Below are 18,993 nucleotides of genomic sequence, written 5' to 3'. Positions count from 1 at the left end.
ATCAAGCATAGCATTAGTGTGAGTCTGCATCGCAGTGGTAAGGCTAGCAATATTCTGAGACATTGCATGTGCACCCTCACCAATGTTTCTCAATACATTATGCGCATCGTCGTTCCACCTCGGTTGATCAGCCACAGCAGACTGCAGGATATGAATAACTGCGTCCCGAGCTTGCTTGTCCCCATGGGCCCTCACACGCCTTCTCCCTAGGAACTGCCTCACCCTCGAGGGGACACCCGACAGGGCAGGTCAAGGAGACAAAGGGCATGATTGCTGTGTTAACACTGTCTGTTCCACCGTCTCATCTTCAATATATTGCATGGTGGGCGGAATTTGATCCACAGGGAATGTCAATTGAGAAAGTTCTAAAAGTAAAAAAATAGGTTAAAACAAAAAGAAATATTCACCCGACACTCACACCTTGCAAACAGCATGCAAATTACTCGCCTTCATCTGCATAAAGGTCCGATGACACACAAGATGATGGTCCCCCGACCTGACCCTATAAAGCCACACACGACATCCCCTCCTGTGTATGCTCTGAAGGAAGAAATAAAGCAGTTATTTTAGATAATAGACTTAAACATGTATTGTACAAGAATACATCCCACCCTCCTGAAATCACAACTCACCATCTTCAAGAATCAGATTTGGCGTGGCAGAAACTTGGTCAACCGCTGTACATCTCCTTTTCTGTCCCCTCCTGAGATAGAGAAAGGTATTTGAGATGACAGACATATATATGAAATGTACATTAAAACATACCATCCTAATCTAATCTAATCTAATCTAAACCTTAAGTTTATATACCGCATCATCTCCATGAGAATGGAGCTCGACACGGTTTACAAGAACTTAAAATAGTGGGTAGAGAAGAAGAAAAAGGATTACATGAACTTATGTGTAGAAAGGGGGAGAGAAAGGGGGGGGGGGAAGGATAGAGCTACAATTTGCTGAAAAGCCAGGTTTTCAGTTGTTTGCGGAATAACTGAAGGGAGCTCAGGTTCCGCAGCGGGGTGGTGAGGTCGTTCCAAAGACCTGTGATTTTGAAGAGAAGGGATTTTCCCAGTTTGCCTGAATAGTGGATGCCGCGTGGAGAGGGGAAGGCTAGTTTAAGCCTTTGGGCAGTTCTGGAGGAGTCGGGACTGGAGGAGTTGAAAGACAGTGGGATAAGAGGAGGCAGGATTCCGTGAATGATCTTGAAAGCCAGGCAGGAACATTTGAAATGGATTCTGGAAATTATTGGGAGCCAATGAAGTTTGGCAAGGAGTGGGGAGGCATGGTCAGACTTGCGTTTTGAGAAGATCAGTTTGGTTGCAGTATTCTGGATTAGCTGGAGTCTTAGAATACTTTTTTTTGATAGATTTAAGTAGATGGCGTTGCAGTAATCTAGTTTGGAGAGGATGATGGATTGGACAAGGATGGCAAAGTGTTGTTGGCTGAAGTAGGATCTAGCTTTCCTCAGCATGTGAAGGCTGAAAAAGCATGATTTTGCCAAGGAGTTGAGGTGGTCATTGAGGGAGAGAGAGGAATCGATAGTGATACCAAGGATCTTGCATGAGAACTCGAGCTGTAGTGTATCGCCTGTGGGTAGTGTGAAAAGTGTGGGCAGGTGTTCGAATTTTGGGCCGAGCCAGAGTAGTTTTGTTTTAGATTCGTTTAGTTTCATCTGTACCGAGAGGGACCAGGCACGGAGTCTCATTATGCAAGCTGTAATGTTTTCGTGGAGGTTGGTGAGGTTCTGGTCAGTCTCAAGGAGGACAAGGATGTCATCTGCATAAGTGTAGATTGTTTCCAGGGGGGATAGTTGAAAGAGTTTCAGGGAGGACATGTAGATGTTAAAGAGAATAGGGGAAAGGGATGATCCTTGAGGGACACCGCAAGATGGAGTCCAAGGAGTGGACATGGTGCCATTTGTGTTGACGGTGTAGGAACGGGAGCGTAAGAAGTTTGAGAACCACATTAGGACGGTGGAGTCGATTCCAATCTCGGAAAGTTGGTAAAGTAGTATGTCGTGATGGACGACATCAAAAGCAGCGGAAAGATCGAATTGTAGTAGGACAGCGAATTTGTTACGTGAGTGTAGTTGTTGTACCTTTGAAATTAGGGAAACTAGGAGGGATTCAGTGCTAAAGCAGGGTCTGAAGAAATGTTGGTAGGGGTGAAGAATGGAGAATCTCTCGAGATAGGAGGAGTGCTGGGTAGCAACTATGGTTTCTAGAAGTTTGGTAAGTAGAGGGATATTTGCTATGGGATGGTAGTTTGATGGTAGGGAGGGGTCGAGATCGGCTTTTTTCAGAATAGGTGACAAGGCAATGTGGCCCATTTTTGTGGAGAACAAGCCTGATAGTAGAGCAGAGTTAATGAGTCTCGTAAGGGAGGAGATGGCCTGTGCAGGAATGTTTTCATAAAGGTGGGATGGGAAAGGATCTAAGATGCATTTGCAGGATTTCAGTCTGAGGCAGAGTTTAGAGATCTGGGGTTCAGATATGGGTTCAAATGTCGTCCAGGATCTATCCGCTGGGATAGGGTTTGAGTCATTGGGAGGAAGAGAATTGTAAGAGACTGCTGAGGGGAAAGAGCTCCTTATGGTGGAAATCTTTTCATTGAAAAATTTGGCTAAGTCGTTTGCGGAAGGAGGGGAGAGGGGAGAGGTGGAGTCGTTTTTTGAGGTTAAGTTTCGCCAGATGTAGAACAGAGTACTATTTTGATTTTTTGGTCTGGTGATTTTATCTCCATAGAAATTCTTTCTTGCTTTTTTTTAGTATTGTGTTATAGCACTTGATGTTGTCTCGCCAGGATTGTTTGTCTGAGGGGGATTTCGATTTTTTTCCATTTCCATTCCAGGGCTCGACAATTCTGTTTTAGTTCCCTGTGATATGGAAGGTACCAGGGGGCTTTGTGGGAGTGGGAGATAGATTTTGTAGATAAAGGGGCCAGAGCGTGGTAGGTAGTCCCGGAAAGGGTAACCCAATTATGCCAGTTGGACTCTGGGTCTGTGTGTTTAGGAGAAGGGGGAAGTTGGTTAAGAAATTGGGTCCAGAACAATTCGCTCGTGATTTTTTTGCGGTAGGTGATAGATTTTGTGGGCCGGGGTGGAGTACCTAGATGAGACATGAAGATGGGGAGGCAGAAAGAGCCTAGAAGGTGGTCAGACCACGGGACAAGGTCCCAGCGGGCCTCTTCGGCAGAAGTTTTGTGCTCAGTCAGGTCGAGGAAGCTGATGATGTCTAGTTTATGTCCTTTATCATGGGTAAGTGTGGGTGGAGGAGTGGTGAAGCCAAGGGATGTGAGGAAGTCTTTGAATTCAGTTGTGTCCATGCTGGTGTTATCGTCAAGGTGGAGGTTAATATCTCCTATGATCAGTAGTCTCTGGAATTTTAGGAAGACTCTTGTTATAGTCTCTAGGACAAGTTCAGAGGATTTATTCCAGGGGATAGGAGGGCGGTAGAGAAGCAAGATGCCTAGTGGGTGGGGTTGGAGTTCGTCTTTAACTGAAGCTAGTATGAATTCTAGAGAGGTATGACTGCCCTTTTTAAGGAGCTGAACATTGAAGAATGATTTGTAAAGCAGAGCCAGGCCTCCTCCTTTCCGGTTGATTCTGGGTGAGAAGAGGCCGTGGTAGCCAGGGGGGCAGAGTTTGTTTTGTGTGAAAGTATCGTCTTTTCCGATCCATGATTCTGTGATGCACACGAAACCCGGATCGGAGTCATCGAGTAGGTCTTTTATTATTTGGGTCTTGTTGCAGACTGATCTGGCGTTACAGTAGAGTGTGGGGACCGGGGTGAGAGAGACAAAGGTGAGGTTGGGTAGGTTGGCTGGAGGGACAGGCTTTAAGGAGGAGTGGTTTCTTCCTCTGTGTTTTTTGTTGTGATAAGTTCTAGTGTGTACTAGTGTGGGGTTTCTGAGGCCTGGGCAGGTGTTTGAGACTGTGGAGTCGGGGAGGTTGGGGGAGAGAGATATTTGGCAGCGAGAAGTATTGGTGAAAGAGCAGAGAAGTAGAAGGAGGAGCCAGGAGGGTGGCTTCATGGTGGGAGCGAGGAGAGATAGTGAGAGAGGGTTTGGGCAGAGCTTGTCAGGCAGGAGGTGGGAGAGATTAGTGCTGCTAGTAAGATGCAGGCTGAGGAGGGGCTAGGCTGTATAAGAGGTAGTAGTGATGGGCACAGCAGGCTAAGTAAGTGGTGGTAGAGCTAGACATGCAATGAACATGCGATAACAGTAGAGGAGTAGTACAGGCTATATATGCAATGTCAGGCTAAGATATGCAGTAGCTGGTTTTACATGCGGTTATACTTATAACAAGTGGTGACAGGTTGTGGTAACAAGTAACATGCGGTGGTAGGTTAAAAATAAGTAGTAGCAGGTTGTAAATGCAGCTATACAGGTAACAAGTAGTAGCAGGTTGTAAATGCAGCTATATAGGTAACAAGTAGTAGCAGGTTGTAAATGCAGCTATACAGGTAACAAGTAGTAGCAGGTTGTACATGAAGTAATCAGTGATTGTTTTAGCAGGCAATAGGTGCAGAAATATATCAGATGCAGATTGTAACAGAAAAAAAAGGTCTGTGCAGAGATTTTGGGGGAAAAAAAAAGCTCCGTGGGAGAGCTGGATGTCAGGACTCTGAGCACTGCCGAACTGCAGTCTCACCCGGAGGAAAGAAAACACAATTCCCTCAGAGCCTGGCGTGCTCCTTCTCAAGTGTCTTGGCATTAGAGGACAGCATTAGAGTGGCCCCTCTTTGCTGCTGTGTTGAAACCAGCTGATAGAATCCTCAGGAAGAGCAGCAGTTAGGAGAGATGAAAGAAAACACAGTTCCCTCAGAGCCTGGTGTGCTTTTTCACAAGTGTCTTGGCACTAGAGGACAGCGTTCGAGTGGCCCCTCTTTGCTGCTGTGTTGAAACCAGCTGATAGAATCCTCAGGAAGAGCAGCAGTTAGGAGAGATGAAAGAAAACACAGTTCCCTCAGAGCCTGGTGTGCTTTTTCACAAGTGTCTTGGCACTAGAGGACAGCGTTAGAGTGGCCCCTCTTTGCTGCTGTGTTGAAACCAGCTGATAGAATCCTCAGGAAGATCCCAGCTCACCTTCCTCTGCATTCCTAGACATCGAAGGGGCAACAGGCTCAACAGTACACAATTTTCATTTCTGTCCTCTTCCCCCGGGAAACGCTGAAGGATCTAGGGCGCATTCAGCCCCTGTCTGGCCAATAGACACAAGAGAATGTGTTTGCGCTATAAGATAAAATATACTCAGAATGTTAATTCATCAAATTTCAAGTTTAATTAATTTTTTTTTTTTTTTAATTCTTTATTCATTTTCAATCTTACATCAAGTGTACAAACAGTGAAACAATACAATTAAAACATCTTTCTAATTTATCTTACAATACATAAAATTACCACCCTCCCCTCCCATCATTCCTCTATTATTTTCCCAATATGAATATTAAAAAAATATATCTCCCCCCCCCCTCCCAAACATTAGACGGTGTAAATTTCAATAGAAAATGGTGTTTACTCATTACAATAAGAAGTTAATGGCTCCCAAATTTTATTAAATTTCTTATAGTTCCCTTGTTGTATAGCTATTGTTCTTTCCATTTTATATATGTGATATAATGAGTTCCACCAGAAATTATAATTGAGTCTACTGTAATTTTTCCAAATACTTGTGATGTGCTGAATGGCGACTCCTGTCATTATCAATAAAAGTTTATTGTTATTTTGCTCTTTTTCCTCATTGACATACCAAATAGTATTGTATCATAAGATAATGCCATATGCTTTTCCAATAAACAACTTACTTGATCCCAAATTGAGTTCCAAAGGCTAAGATAAAGGGACATAAGAACATAAGCAGTGCCTCCGCCGGGTCAGACCATAGGTCCATCCTGCCCGGCAGTCCGCTCCCGCGGCGGCCCAAACAGGTCACGACCTGTCTGAATCACCAGAAGGGGCTCCCTTGCCACCTTGGTTTCTCATTGAAGTCCTATCTTCCCATCGAAGTCCTAACCCTCCGGTCTTGCACATGCACGACCTGTTGGGTTTCTATACTTATTACCTGGTTAGCTTTCTATACTTGTGTTACATCCCAGCTCCTCGCTCAGTATCCCACGATCCCTTTATCCCTCAGGAATCCGTCCAATCCCTGTTTAAATCCCTGTACCGTACTCTGCCTGATCACTTCCTCCGGTAGCGCAATTCCAAGTGTCCACGACCCTTTGGGTGAAAAAAAACTTCCTTGCATTTGTTTTGAACCTATCTCCCTTCAGTTTCTCCGAATGCCCCCTCGTACTTGTTGTCCCCTTCAGTCTGAAGAAATCTGTCCCTATCCACCCTCTCTATGCCCCTCATGATCTTGAAGGTCTCTATCATATCTCCCCTGAGCCTCCTTTTTTCCAGAGAGAAGAGCCCCGGCCTATCCAACCTCTCGGCGTATGGGCAGTGTTCCAGCCCTTTTACCAGTTTCGTTGCTCTCCTTTGGACTCTCTCAAGTACCGCCATGTCCTTCTTGAGGTGCGGCGACCAATACTGAACGCAGTATTCCAGATGTGGACGCACCATCGCTCGATACAATGGCATGATGACTTCCCGCGTCCTGGTTGTTATGCCCCTCTTTATGATGCCCAGCATCCTGTTGGCTTTTTTCGAGGCTGCTGCACACTGTGCAGATGGCTTCAGTGATGCATCCACCAGCACACCCAAGTCTCTCTCAAGTCTGCTGTCTCCCAACAATGCCCCCCCCAATTTGTAGTTGAACAACGGGTTCTTTTTCCCTATATGCATGACCTTGCATTTTTCCACGTTAAAGCGCATTTAACAATAAAACAAAAGATGATCCAAAGTCCCTACTTCAAGATTACAGTGCCAGCATCTATTAGACTGAACTATTTAACTTTTGAATTCTAACTGGGGTCCAAAACGCTCTATGCAGAAGAAAAAAAACAAGTTTATCTCATAGATGCAGACACTGTACATCTCATCCTCCAAGACCAAATTTGTGGCCATTGAGATGCTGAAATTTGATGCTTAATCTCAATGCTCCAAATATCTCTAAGACCATTTTTGGGTTTAATTAATTTTAATATACTGACCATCGACGTGCACCTGGCCGGTTTACAATGCTAAAAATGAAAGGTTAAAATAAATTATCATAGGGGGAGGGGAAATGTGAACATTAAATGGACAAATTACAGATACGAACACGAGCTTGAGGGTGAAGAGGGAGGGGAAAGTTATTAATTACATCATTAAAAACAAATTAATTAAAGGGAAGAGGGGGGAGGATATAACATCAGGAAGAGGGATCGCTTCTTGAAAGCGGTTCATATTTATTTTGCTAGCTGTTGGAGTGGAAATATTTAAATGCTATGGTATGCGTCTTCATATAAATTTAGTTTATTTAAGTAATACATACTAAAAACCAATTTTATTTTCTATATCATTTCATAAAATCAACACATTTGTGTATTGATAACAATTATTTATAAAGTGCAGGGTGCAATCAGGTGGAACAGCTGGGTTAAGCTACAAATATTCTATGTACGCGGTTAGCTATGATCATCTATTAGATGTTTAATTCATGAAGCAGCAGTCAATGTATACTTAGCTCAAAGTGATATCTGTTGAAATTCTTTAACTTTTCTTCTTTGTTTATCGCGGTTCAAAAGATAAAACACAAATCGGTTAGAACAACAAAACAGCATAAAACATGTGACGTAGAAATGTGAAATAACCACAAAAAAGGACACAAAACTCACCATTTTCATCATCGCTGGCTGGCGCTGATGTGTCCACCCCACCAGGGACACCCACTACCTGTTCAGGCCGCAGCGTCTGAAAAACACGACGCTCCAGATCAGTCAGCTGTACAGCACATGGAGGGCCACCACCCTTTCCATGCCTGTATATCTTGCTGGACTTGGCCTTTACCACGCCACGGATGTCCTGCCAACGGTGCTTGCATTGCGGGACAGTGCATTTATAAACACCGAGGGCGGTGACATCAGACGCTATTTTGGACCAAATAGCCAGTTTCATCCTAGAGGAAAGCCTTGCGTTCTGGAATAGATCTTTAAACTTTTCCACCACACCATCTACAAGAACAGCAAGCTCTTCATCTGTGAATCTGCGTGCTCTGACCTTAGTGTTGAACACCTCCTGTGCCTCCATATCTCCTGCAATTGAAAGTAACAGGTTAGAATAACGAAACCCCCCTCCCCCCAAGAGTACCCTCATATCGCCATACCCTCCAACCTTAAGGTTCAGAAACAAAAATGCCCATATATGTCCTGGAATTTAAAAGAAGTACCAGATTACACTGAATAACCCCTTTATCCGACGGGTCTCCTCACACCCTCCCCACTGATCTGCAAACAAACGGCTCACACTTTTAAACAACTTGGAAGAGAAATAGGATGGAGAGTTGGGAAGCCAGCTTACACTGAATAACCTACCACCTCCTGCCCGAGGGTACAGTATCGAGTGCATATTGCCTAAACCTACGGGTCTCCTCACACCCTCCCCCCAAATACGCAATCAAACTGCCAACACTTTAAAACAACTTACCAAAAAGAAAGATAAATAAAACAGAGAGTTGTTAAGCTGGTTAGAAGCGTGCACTACTTAACTTCGAGATCACTCCGTAAAAAAATGACAAACTCGAAGAATTCCTCCACCAGCAGCTCCAGTCACAGCTTCAACAGCTCACTCACAAAACTCCAATGTGATTGCTCCTTAAACCTCCAACTCCAAACTTTTCAATAAGCTACGGTCACAGCCTCTACATCTTGCAACCTGCGAACCTCGAACCAAGTTTCTGAAAGCGCTAGGGGACTGCTTCCTGGAACAAATGGTGGGAGAGCCGACGAGAGGAAACGCCACCTTGGACTTGGTCCTAAATGGCATTACGGGACCGACAAAAGAAGTAGAAGTCACGGTTCCGCTGGGGACAAGCGATCCAACATGATCAACTTTAAACTTGAAATCGGGAAAGGGAAACGTACCAAAACCTTAACCACGACCTTAAACTTTAAAAAGGGAAGAGAGATAGCAAGAGAGCCATGTTAAAACAACGGCTCAAGAAAAAGATGGACAAAGTTAAAACGGTAGATCAGGCATGGTCTCTACTGAAAAATACTATCACGGAAGCACAAAATCTCTACATTCCGTGGATTTCCATAGAAAGGAAAACTAAAGGCAAAGGAGAATCGGCATGGCTTACTAGAGAGGTGAAGAAAGCCATAAAAGAAAAGAAGGACTCCTTTAAAACAATGGAAACGCGCGAAAACAACCAAAGCTTGGAACAAACACAAAGATGATCAGAAGAAATGTCACAAGGCGGTGAGGGATGCCAAAAAAGACTATGAGGAGAAAATAGCGCAAGAGGCCAAAAATTTCAAGCCCTTCTTTAGATACGTAAAAGGAAAAAAAACCCGCAAAAGAGGCGGTGGGACCGCTGGATGACCAGGGAAGAAAAGGGTACATCAAGGAAGACAAACAAATTGCAGACAGACTAAATTCCTTCTTTGCATCTGTCTTTACGAAGGAGGACACCGCAACAATACCAGAAGCAGTGAAAGTGTTCGAAGGAGTAATAGAGGACAGTCTCACCACAGTAGAAGTGGAATTGGACCAGATATACTATCAGATTGACAATCTTAAAAGTGATAAATTCCCTGTACCTGATGGAATTCACCCGAGAGTCTTAAAAGAACTGAAGGTTGAAATCGGAGAGCTATTGCAAAAACTTGCCAACCTGTCAATTAGAACTGGACAGATACCGGACGATTGGAAGATAGTGAACGTCACGCCAATTTTCAAAAAAGGATCAAGAAGAGAACCGGGCAACTACAGACCTGTGAGTCTTACGTCTGTCCCTGGAAAGATGGTTGAAGCACTGATTAAAGATAGCATAGTCCGGCACTTGGATACACACGACCTGATGAGAGCCAGTCAACATGGCTTCAGGAAAGGGAAATCATGTTTGACGAATTTACTTCAATTTTTTGAGACCGTGAACAAACAAATTGATAGTGGAGAACCAGTGGACATAATATACTTGGACTTCCAGAAAGCGTTCGATAAGGTTCCACATGAGAAACTTCTCAAGAAACTACAAAGCTATGGAATAGAGGGAGATATACTAAGATGGATAGGCAAATAGCTGGAGAATAGAAAGCAGAGGGTGGGCATAAATGGGAAGTTCTTAGACTGGGAGAAAGTGACTAGCGGTGTGCCCCAGGGCTCGGTACTTGGGCCCATCTTATTTAATATTTTCATCAATGACCTAGAAGAAGGAACATCCAGTGAGATCATCAAGTTTGCAGACGACACAAAGCTATGCCGGGCAATCAGATTGCAGAAGGATAGCGAGGAACTCCAGAGTGACTTGTGTCAGTTAGAGAAATGGGCGGAGAAATGGCAGATGAAGTTTAATGTGGAAAAGTGCAAAGTAATGCATTTAGGCAGAAAGAATAAGGAACACGAGTATAGAATGTCAGGTGCAACTCTGGGTAAGAGCGAACAAGAGAAGGACCTGGGTGTACTGATAGATAGGACCCTGAAACCGTCGGCACAATGCGCGGCAGTGGCAAAGAAAGCAAATAGAATGTTAGGCATGATAAAGAAAGGAATCACGAGTAGATCGGAGAAGGTTATAATGCCGCTTTATAGAGCAATGGTCAGACCACACTTGGAATACTGTATCCAACATTGGTCTCCCAACCTAAAGAAGGATATAAAACTGCTGGAGAGGGTGCAGAGACGAGCAACAAAGCTAATAAAAGGTATGGAGAACTTGAAATACGAGGAACGACTTAAGAGACTGGGATTGTTCTCCCTTGAGAAAAGGAGACTGCGAGGGGATATGATCGAGACTTTCAAAATACTGAAAGGAATCGACAAAATAGAGCAGGAAAAAAAAATTATTTACAAAGTTCAATGTGACACGGACAAGAGACATGGACTGAAGCTAAGGGGGGGGTCAAGTCCAGGACAAATATCAGGAAGTTCTGCTTCACGTAATGAGTGGAGGACACCAGGAATGCTCTCCTAGAGGAGTTTATTGCGGAATCCACTGTTCTAAGATTTAAAAGCAAACTAGATACACATCTCCTTACGAGAGGCATAGAGGGATATGAGTGACTAAAATTATGCCAGGTGGGGGGGGAGGGGGGGCGCTGTGGAGCCCGACTAAGATGGTCGCCTGAACACTCAGCTCCGGCAACCCTTACTCTTCTTCTTTATCCTCTGCTGTATTTCACCCGACTTTGAATCTTTCACTCAGCTTCATTCATCCCATAAACAATGGCTACAGTCAAAACAGACAAAAGGCACAAGCCCGAGCCTCAATCACCGGCAAAATCAGCGGCATCGGAGAAATCGGATAAGCCTGAAGCTCTCTCCATGATGGATTTATGGAAAGCCATAAAATGGTTCAGGATATACTTACCGATACCAAAGATGCCATGTCAGAAATCAAAGACGAACTGACCACGATTTATGAGGATTTAACCACGTACAAAACTAAAGTCGCTGACTTGGAAGTTAAAGCAGCCACTGCGGAGATCAACATCAAGGCGCTTCAAAGCCACGTGAAACGCACGCTGGCTATTGAATGAGAACTTGAAGATGCAAGTAATCGCTCTCGTAGGAACGACATACGTCTTTTGGGGCTCCCGGAAGGTCAAGAAGGAAATAACATGATCGCCTTCCTAGAAACTTTCATCCCCACCTTGTTGAACCTTCAATTCAAAAGAGACTTTGAAATCGAGCATGCACATCGATCGCCATCTTCGCGCCAACCGCATGAGCGGCGCCCAAGACCCATCATCTTCAAAGTCCTACGTTACCCTCAAGTTCTAGAAATTATGCAGAAAGCAAGATCCCTTGCACCTTTAACTCACAAGGGGCATACGTCCAAAAACACCGTCAAAGCTCGACAACAACTTCTCGCCTTCCGCCCAAGAAAATGGGCGCACCGCTTCGGCATCTTTTACCTGGCATGGATGCGGATCACCTTCCAGAACTAGACTAAAGACTTCACTGATCCTGAGCTTCTCGCTGCATACATTGAAGAAAAATCGCCGACTCCAATTGATGCCGTCTGAGTACTCCCTTCACCATCGGCTGCTAAACTGAACTGTCCTCGAGTGTGACTTATCTCATGTGCTTTCCGAGTACACTTCAATTTATTTACCATTAAATCAGACTGTTATATTCTTTTTTTATTGTTTCTCTCTTTCTTTCTACCTTAATTTGCTTACCGATTAGACCAGTATTTTCTCCTCTTTCTACTATATCATGCTATTTCCTTACAGATTGCTTGTGTACTCTTATAGTTATTCCGCATTTACTAGTCATGCTCCAGAGCTCCTTCAATTTGCTCTGTTAAGTTGTTTAGTCTGGCAACCTTCCACTTAGTCATTGTTTGTTCAACTATTTATTTTTGCTTTATTGCTTGAGCTTTTTGAACTGTTTGCTTATTAAACTTAATTAGACTTGCAGCAAGAACTACTTTTTGACAATCCTTACTGCTTAGGATGCTGGTTTGATGGTTTTTTTCTCTTGACTATCTGGTTTGTCGCTTTTCAGACACCCATTGCTACCGCCCATTGCTTTTTGCAGTGAGCTACACTCACTCATTCTGTGAATATCTTATTGCTTCCTTATTTTTTTTTTTTTTTTTACTATTATGATGCATACAGCTTTCGCCTCTCCTTTAACTGATTTGCTTACAGTTGCTTGCATAATCATACGAATGTATATTTTTAGGCAGCCTGAGAGCCCGTCTCGACAGGCGAACCTAACGCGGAGCTGGGAGGCCCGGGTGGTAGCCCGTTGAAGACGCGGGGACGTTGGGGGAAGCAGGAGGCAGGTGATTGGTCGGCGGGTCTTTCCCACCTTGGGGAAGACCCACCATTGGATAGTCACAGCCGTGGTGGGCGTCGGGAGGAGGGAGAGTTTATAAGCCGAGCTTGGGAGGACTTGGGGCGTACCTGATCCTCCGAAGCGGCTTTCGGCTTGCAGCGGATTTTCTTCCAACGCGGCGTTAGCTGGGATGGAGACGGGTGCAGGAACCGGCGTGATAGAGCTCTCCTTTGCAGCCGGTGATTCCTTCGATGAGCAGGAGGTGCTGGTGAGTACCGCGCTGGACTGGGAGTGTTCTCTGCCACCGAGGTGCTCTCGTGTGGTCGCCCTGGAATCCATTGCCCTTGAGGTTGGGGGAGGTGGTGTGTCTGTAGCGTGGTCCGGTGGGAGGGCCCGCAGGGGGTAGGTCAGTCCGGTGGTAAAGGTCGAGATAGTGCTGTGGTGGCGTCGGGAAGTGTATTGCTGGCCGCAGGGGAGGCGCTGGGTATGGCGGGGCCTGAGCCACGTGCAGCCTTAGCGAGCCGGCTGACTGTGCTGTGTGAGGCTTCGGTTGCCAGGGAATGTGTTATCCCTCAGTCAACTGGGATTTCTTTCCCGGGCAGAGGTGGGGCTGCAGGTTCTGCAGAGGGTTGTGTGCAAGTTGTGATCCCGGCTGCCTTGGGGACGATTGAGGGTGGTAGTGTTGGGGTTCCGGTGGGGAGTTTGGATGTGGGCATGACTGCACAGCCGCAGGATGTTTTGAAGACCCTGGTTTCCTCTCCCATTTGGCCGCCCTGGGCTTTGGGGCCATGAGGTGTGGGTTGGGGTCCTGTGCCCTGGCCAATGGGTGGGTCGAGCTTTGTGAGGAATGCAACTACATGGGGCAGGGGGGGCAGGTCGAGGCGGTGGTCCTGCGTATTGGTGGGCCCATGGGGGAGTAGGGGGTTCCGAGTGTCCCTCTGGTGTTAATGCTACTGCTGCTGTGCAGTTTTCTGTTCTCTGTCTGGATTTTTCTTCACAGGAATTTGGCGGAGTTCCAGCGAGACGTGAGGCAGTGGCCACTGTTTCCCATAGTAGCGTTCGTTCCCAGGAGGTTGTGCGGAGTCCCAGAGGAGTTCAGTCTGCGGAGCATGCAATGGCATCAGCTATTACCGTTGCTGGCGGACTTCCGACGTCGCCCTCGCCGTCCAGATGTACTGCTGCTGCATTTGGGCGGTAACAATGTGGATTCACAGATGGGGAAGCACCTGATTGACACTATACAGGGCGATCTTCGGGTGGTGTTGGAATGGTTCCCTGGCACGACGCTGCTGTGGTCTTGGCCCTATAGTTGCTGCGGATAGCACCACTGCTGATGGGGTCTCGTCGGCGGTGACCAGACAGCGGTGTTGCGACACGGTGGCTTCTGCAGATGGCGCCTCTGGAGCGACGAGCGGAGTGGTCATCGCTGGAGGAGCGCAGGACATGGGTAACATAGCCTTAGTGGCTGCTGAGGGGGGGTGCTGGGGTAGGGGGACGGGGAAGGGTAATCACAGGCAGAGTGATAGGGCTTCCTCCTCTTCATCCTTAACCTCCACTTCTTCATCTTCCTCCCGATCTCAGGCTAGGAGGTCGGGGGCGCAGGTGGGACAGAAGGGCCAGAATAGGGGAGCTTCGGTGTTGGTGACGCTCACCGAGCTCTGGAAGAAGGTGCCCAGAGCGTTACGCCGCAAAATTCGGAAGCGAACGTGTATTGATATTTTCTGGCTCTTAGAAGGTAGGGCACGTAGGAGGAGCAAAAAGAAGGTTAAGAATGAAGAAGGTAGGGTTAAATCAGGTCAGGTCTCCCATAATGTGGTTAACTGGACGCGGGCGTTTCTTAGGCTGGCTAGCGAATGGGGTCAGGAACGGCCTCAGGATTATTTCCTGCTTTTGGCTTATGCTGACTCCGTTCTTGATGCGTATCATCACTTCGGTGGTTGGGCTTGGCTCAACTATGATGAAGCATTTTGTGATAAGATGGAAGAAAACCAGCACATGTCTTGGGGTACCCAAGATATCAATCTGCGGTTAATACACATGGCTAGGCCCAGTTGCGCTGCTGGTAGTGGTGCAGTGCGGTTGATGCAACAGGTTTCGATGGGTGCGAATCGTTCCTTTCGTTCTTCAGCAGGGCAAACAGGACAGGGTTCAGGTGGGCGGGAACGACCTCTGCTGGAAGTTCAACAAAGCGACCTGCCCGTTTCTGGACTGTAGATTCCGGTACGCCTGTTCACTATGCGGTCAGAGTCACTCCGCACTTAAATGCCCTAAAAGAGGAGCTGCCGTGCCTGCAGGGCCGGCTAAGTGAGGTGGGTACCTCTGTGGTACCCACCCCGATTAGGGTGGGGGGCTCTTCGGCCGTGGTTGAGCTGTTATAGCGATCGGAGAGCAGCAGTAGTTTTAGAGAAGGGTTTTGGTGAGGGTTTTGTTATTCCATATGAGAAACCGGTGCAGCCGGTGCGGGTTCCCAATGCCTCTTCGGTGGCCAGACTCCGAGAGGTGGTTCGGTCTAAATTGGATGAAGAGATTGGGCGGAGGCGTATTGCGGGGCCTTTTCAGGAGCCCGTTGGCGATCATTCCCAAGAAGGACCCTGGTAAGTTCCAATTAATTCACAATTTGTCCCGGCCATTGGGCCTCTCTGTCAATGAGGGCATCCCTCGAGACCTTTGTGTAGTTCGCTATTCCTCCTTTCACTGTGCGCTTCGACTTGTCTTGCAGGCTGGGCGCGGTGCACTGCTGGCGAAAGTGGACATTGAGTCCGCCTTCCAGCTTTTGCCTGTACTTCCCTCCTCTTACCCGTTGCTTGGTTTTCGATTTGAGGGTGTGTTTTATTACAATCGTTGTTTGCCAATGGGCTGCTCCATTTCTTGCGCTTACTTTGAAATGTTTAGTACGTTCTTACACTGGGTCACAGTACAGGAAGCGCAGGAGGATTCTGTAGTGCACTATCTAGATGACTTTCTATTCGTTGGAGCGGCGGAGTCTGCGGTGTGTTCCAGATTAAAGGCCACATTTGAACATGTGGCCTCCAATTTCAGGATTCCTTTGGTGATGGATAAGTCGGAGGGACCCACCACGGTGCTTACTTTCCTGGGTATTGAGATTGATACTGTGGCCATGGTCACAAGGTTACCCCTAGGTAAGGTGCGGCTGCTGTTGCTGCAGATATCTCAGTTGGCTGAGTCCCACAAGGCTACATAGAAACATAGAAATAGAAATAGATGGCTTGGATTGCGCCGCAGCAGCCGGATTCCCGGCAGCCGATCTCTCAAAATTTGTTGGTGAGGATCCTCGCTGAGTTGCCGGCCGTGGCTCATTCCCGATACGAGGAGTTGTTTACAGCGGCTTTTTCTCTAGCGTTCTTTGGAGCCTTCCATATTGGGGAGCTGCTGGTGCATCCTGCTGATTCCACGGGTGCGCGTGGCCTCTTGTTGCAGCATGTTCAGTGTGGTGCCAGCTCCGTTAGTTTATATGTGGCCAGATCCAAAACGGACCAGCTGGGCAGGGGCCGCACGGTGGTTTTGCATAAGATAGTGGGCTGTGTTAGATGCCCGGTAGCGGCTCTAGCTGCCTATATGGCAGTTCGTCCTCCGTTGGGGCTGGCCTTGTTGTTGCATGCGGATGGGTTGAACCTTACGCGTTATCAGTTCTTGGCCGTGCTGCATCAGGTCTTACACCGGTGTGGTGAATACCCAGCGCTCTACGGTACTCATTCATTTAGGATCGGGGCGGCCACGTGTGCCTTTCTGGCGGAGGTGCCGGGTGAGGGGATTCAACAGTTGGGGCGTTGGTCCTCGGGGAGCTACAGTAGTTACATTCGTCCTCATGGGGTGGCCCAGCGGTTGGATCAGGGAGGGACCTAGGCTGAGCAGGCCTGTTCTGGTTTCCTCTATGGGGTTGCACGGTTCTGTTTGCATGTTCTGTGCTGACACTTTACTAACTTGGTTTTCTTCTTGGGCTGGGTTTGATTGCTGGGTTTGCCTTGCAGATGTGGTGCAGCAGCAGCATTCGGTGTGGATTGTCGGGCACTCCTTTGTCCACTGGGCAGGGGAGCGTGCCATGATCCGGCCTGGGGGCCAGCATCTGGGTCTGTAGCACTTGGGGATTCGCGTTTCCTGGTGGGGTCAATGGGACATACAATGGCATCAGCTATTACCGTTGCTGGAGGACTTCCAACGTCGCCCTCGCCGTCCGGATGTACTGCTGCTGCATTTGGGCGGTAACAATGTGGATTTCCAGACGGGGAAGCACCTGATTGACACTATACAGGGCTATCTTAGGGTGGTTTTGGAATGGTTCAAACAGTATATAATCCTCACTCAACAGGATGAACCATTCAAAAAAAGAAAAAAAGACCAACTTGTGACTTTCTTCATCTTTCTTTATTCAAAATTTTTTCTTTTTTCATATTATTCTTGCTCCAATGCTCAAATGCCCGACGGGACCCGTTTCGCCAGACAGGCTTTATCAAGGGTTCCAGCAAGGAGCACTATACAATATAATAAATTAAAGAGTTAATACATATATTATCATGAGTTTATATTTAACATCCTGAAAAAACTGCATTTTAACTGATAAAATTATCTATATTGAATGTACAAAAATGCAAATCCTATAAAAATATATGTATTTAAATTAATCTATCACTTATCATTCAAATTCATTTTTCTCTAATAAATCAATACATACCTTCATACCTAATATTAATTACATAATTACATTTCTCAATGAATGAATACTTCCTTAACCACAGACAATGGTGAAATAATATCGGAAACCAACATATTTAATAAATACTTATTCATATAATGTCCAACTCATTTATGATATATGAAAATTAAATAATCAAATAATCAAATTAAGTACTTCATATATATTAAACATTTATCATATATACAAATACAAGTTTTAATGAATAACTAATCAATAAAAATTTTAATATTCTTAAAACACCATCTAACTTAGAACATATTGGCTATTAATTAGTAAATAAATGTAATCAATCATATATATATATTCTCACACCTTTTATCCACTAAATATATACTAATTCATCATTAAAGACCTATGTCTTTAAATATCAATTAATGAATAAATAATCTTTAAACACCCTTTCTCTTAAAAAACATATTAACTCATAATTAATAAATAAATGTAATCAATCATATATATATATTCTCACACCTTTTATCTTTTCTATCTTTTGGGCTTTTTGAGTTCAGTTTTGTTTCTTAGGTTTTTGCATTTTCACCATTGTTTTTGCCGAGTCGGTACCATGGCAACGCCATTCGGCTTGTGTGTTTGGCCTATAGTAGCGGGACTGGGTGATTTTTGGTTTTTTATTTTTCTTTTCCGTTTTGCCTTTCAGTGAGTTGTGTGCTGTTGGGTCTTTTTAATTTAATTTTTTCTTTTTAAAGTTTGGCACCATTAGCATGCGTGTAACACTTAATGGGTCACATGTGAGTTAATCGCTATTTAGCGCATGCGCTTATGAATAAAAGAGCAACCACTATGGACACCGCACATTGCTCTTGTCCTGGTAGCAAGAGGAAGCTAAATTAAGGTTAGTAAATTTTTCTTTGCTCTAAAATCGTGTCACAATGAGTGTTTTTATAAAAAGACTTGGATGTTTTCTGATCAAGACAGTTTAATTAGTCTCTTTTTGATTGATTTTCTGACTATGATTTTCGGTCTCCGTGACGATTTGGAGCTGTGCCGTTTGTGTGTGAGCTCCAAATCAAGCTTAGATTAGTTTAAGCAGCGATTTTTGACGTAGACTTTTAAAGATTTTGAGATATTCAAACTTTATATGGTGTTTGTTTTTCAAAATATTCCCAGCACGACGGGCGTAAATGATGCCGGTTGTGGAGAGATTTAACTCAGGCCCAAAGCAGTTTATACAAGGCAGATGAAATTTATTTGAGTTGTGGTCCCCTAAGAATAGTCATCACACATGTGTTTTTTATAAAGTATATGAAAATTAAGCAAAGAGTGGTTAATGAATATAAGTTTAGTTTATAAGCGTTTCAGAGGTTGATATATTATTTATTATTTTATTAAAAGTGTTGGCACAAAAATACACACAGTCTTTGAAGTTTACATAGACTTTCACATTATGCAAATGA

The 18,993-nt window shown here is 45.3% G+C and overlaps 1 long non-coding RNA gene across 1 annotated transcript in view; it reads right to left on the bottom strand.

Moving 5' to 3' along the window:
• Positions 1–448: 448 nt before the first annotated feature.
• The window catches only part of LOC117348048, a 36,486-nt gene continuing 17,941 nt past the window's right edge, over positions 449–18,993 (bottom strand). Inside the window, exons 4-8 of the long non-coding RNA XR_004536898.1 lie at positions 7,758–8,174; positions 7,092–7,644; positions 5,083–5,229; positions 633–703; positions 449–540 (exon numbers count right to left, since the gene is read on the bottom strand). This is a non-coding gene — a long non-coding RNA (uncharacterized LOC117348048). The remainder of the gene's footprint in view (positions 541–632; positions 704–5,082; positions 5,230–7,091; positions 7,645–7,757; positions 8,175–18,993) is intronic.

This window comes from Geotrypetes seraphini, chromosome 14, assembly GCF_902459505.1.
Source record: "Geotrypetes seraphini chromosome 14, aGeoSer1.1, whole genome shotgun sequence".
Lineage (NCBI taxonomy): Eukaryota > Metazoa > Chordata > Amphibia > Gymnophiona > Dermophiidae > Geotrypetes > Geotrypetes seraphini.
This window is presented reverse-complemented; position numbering and strand designations above follow the sequence as displayed.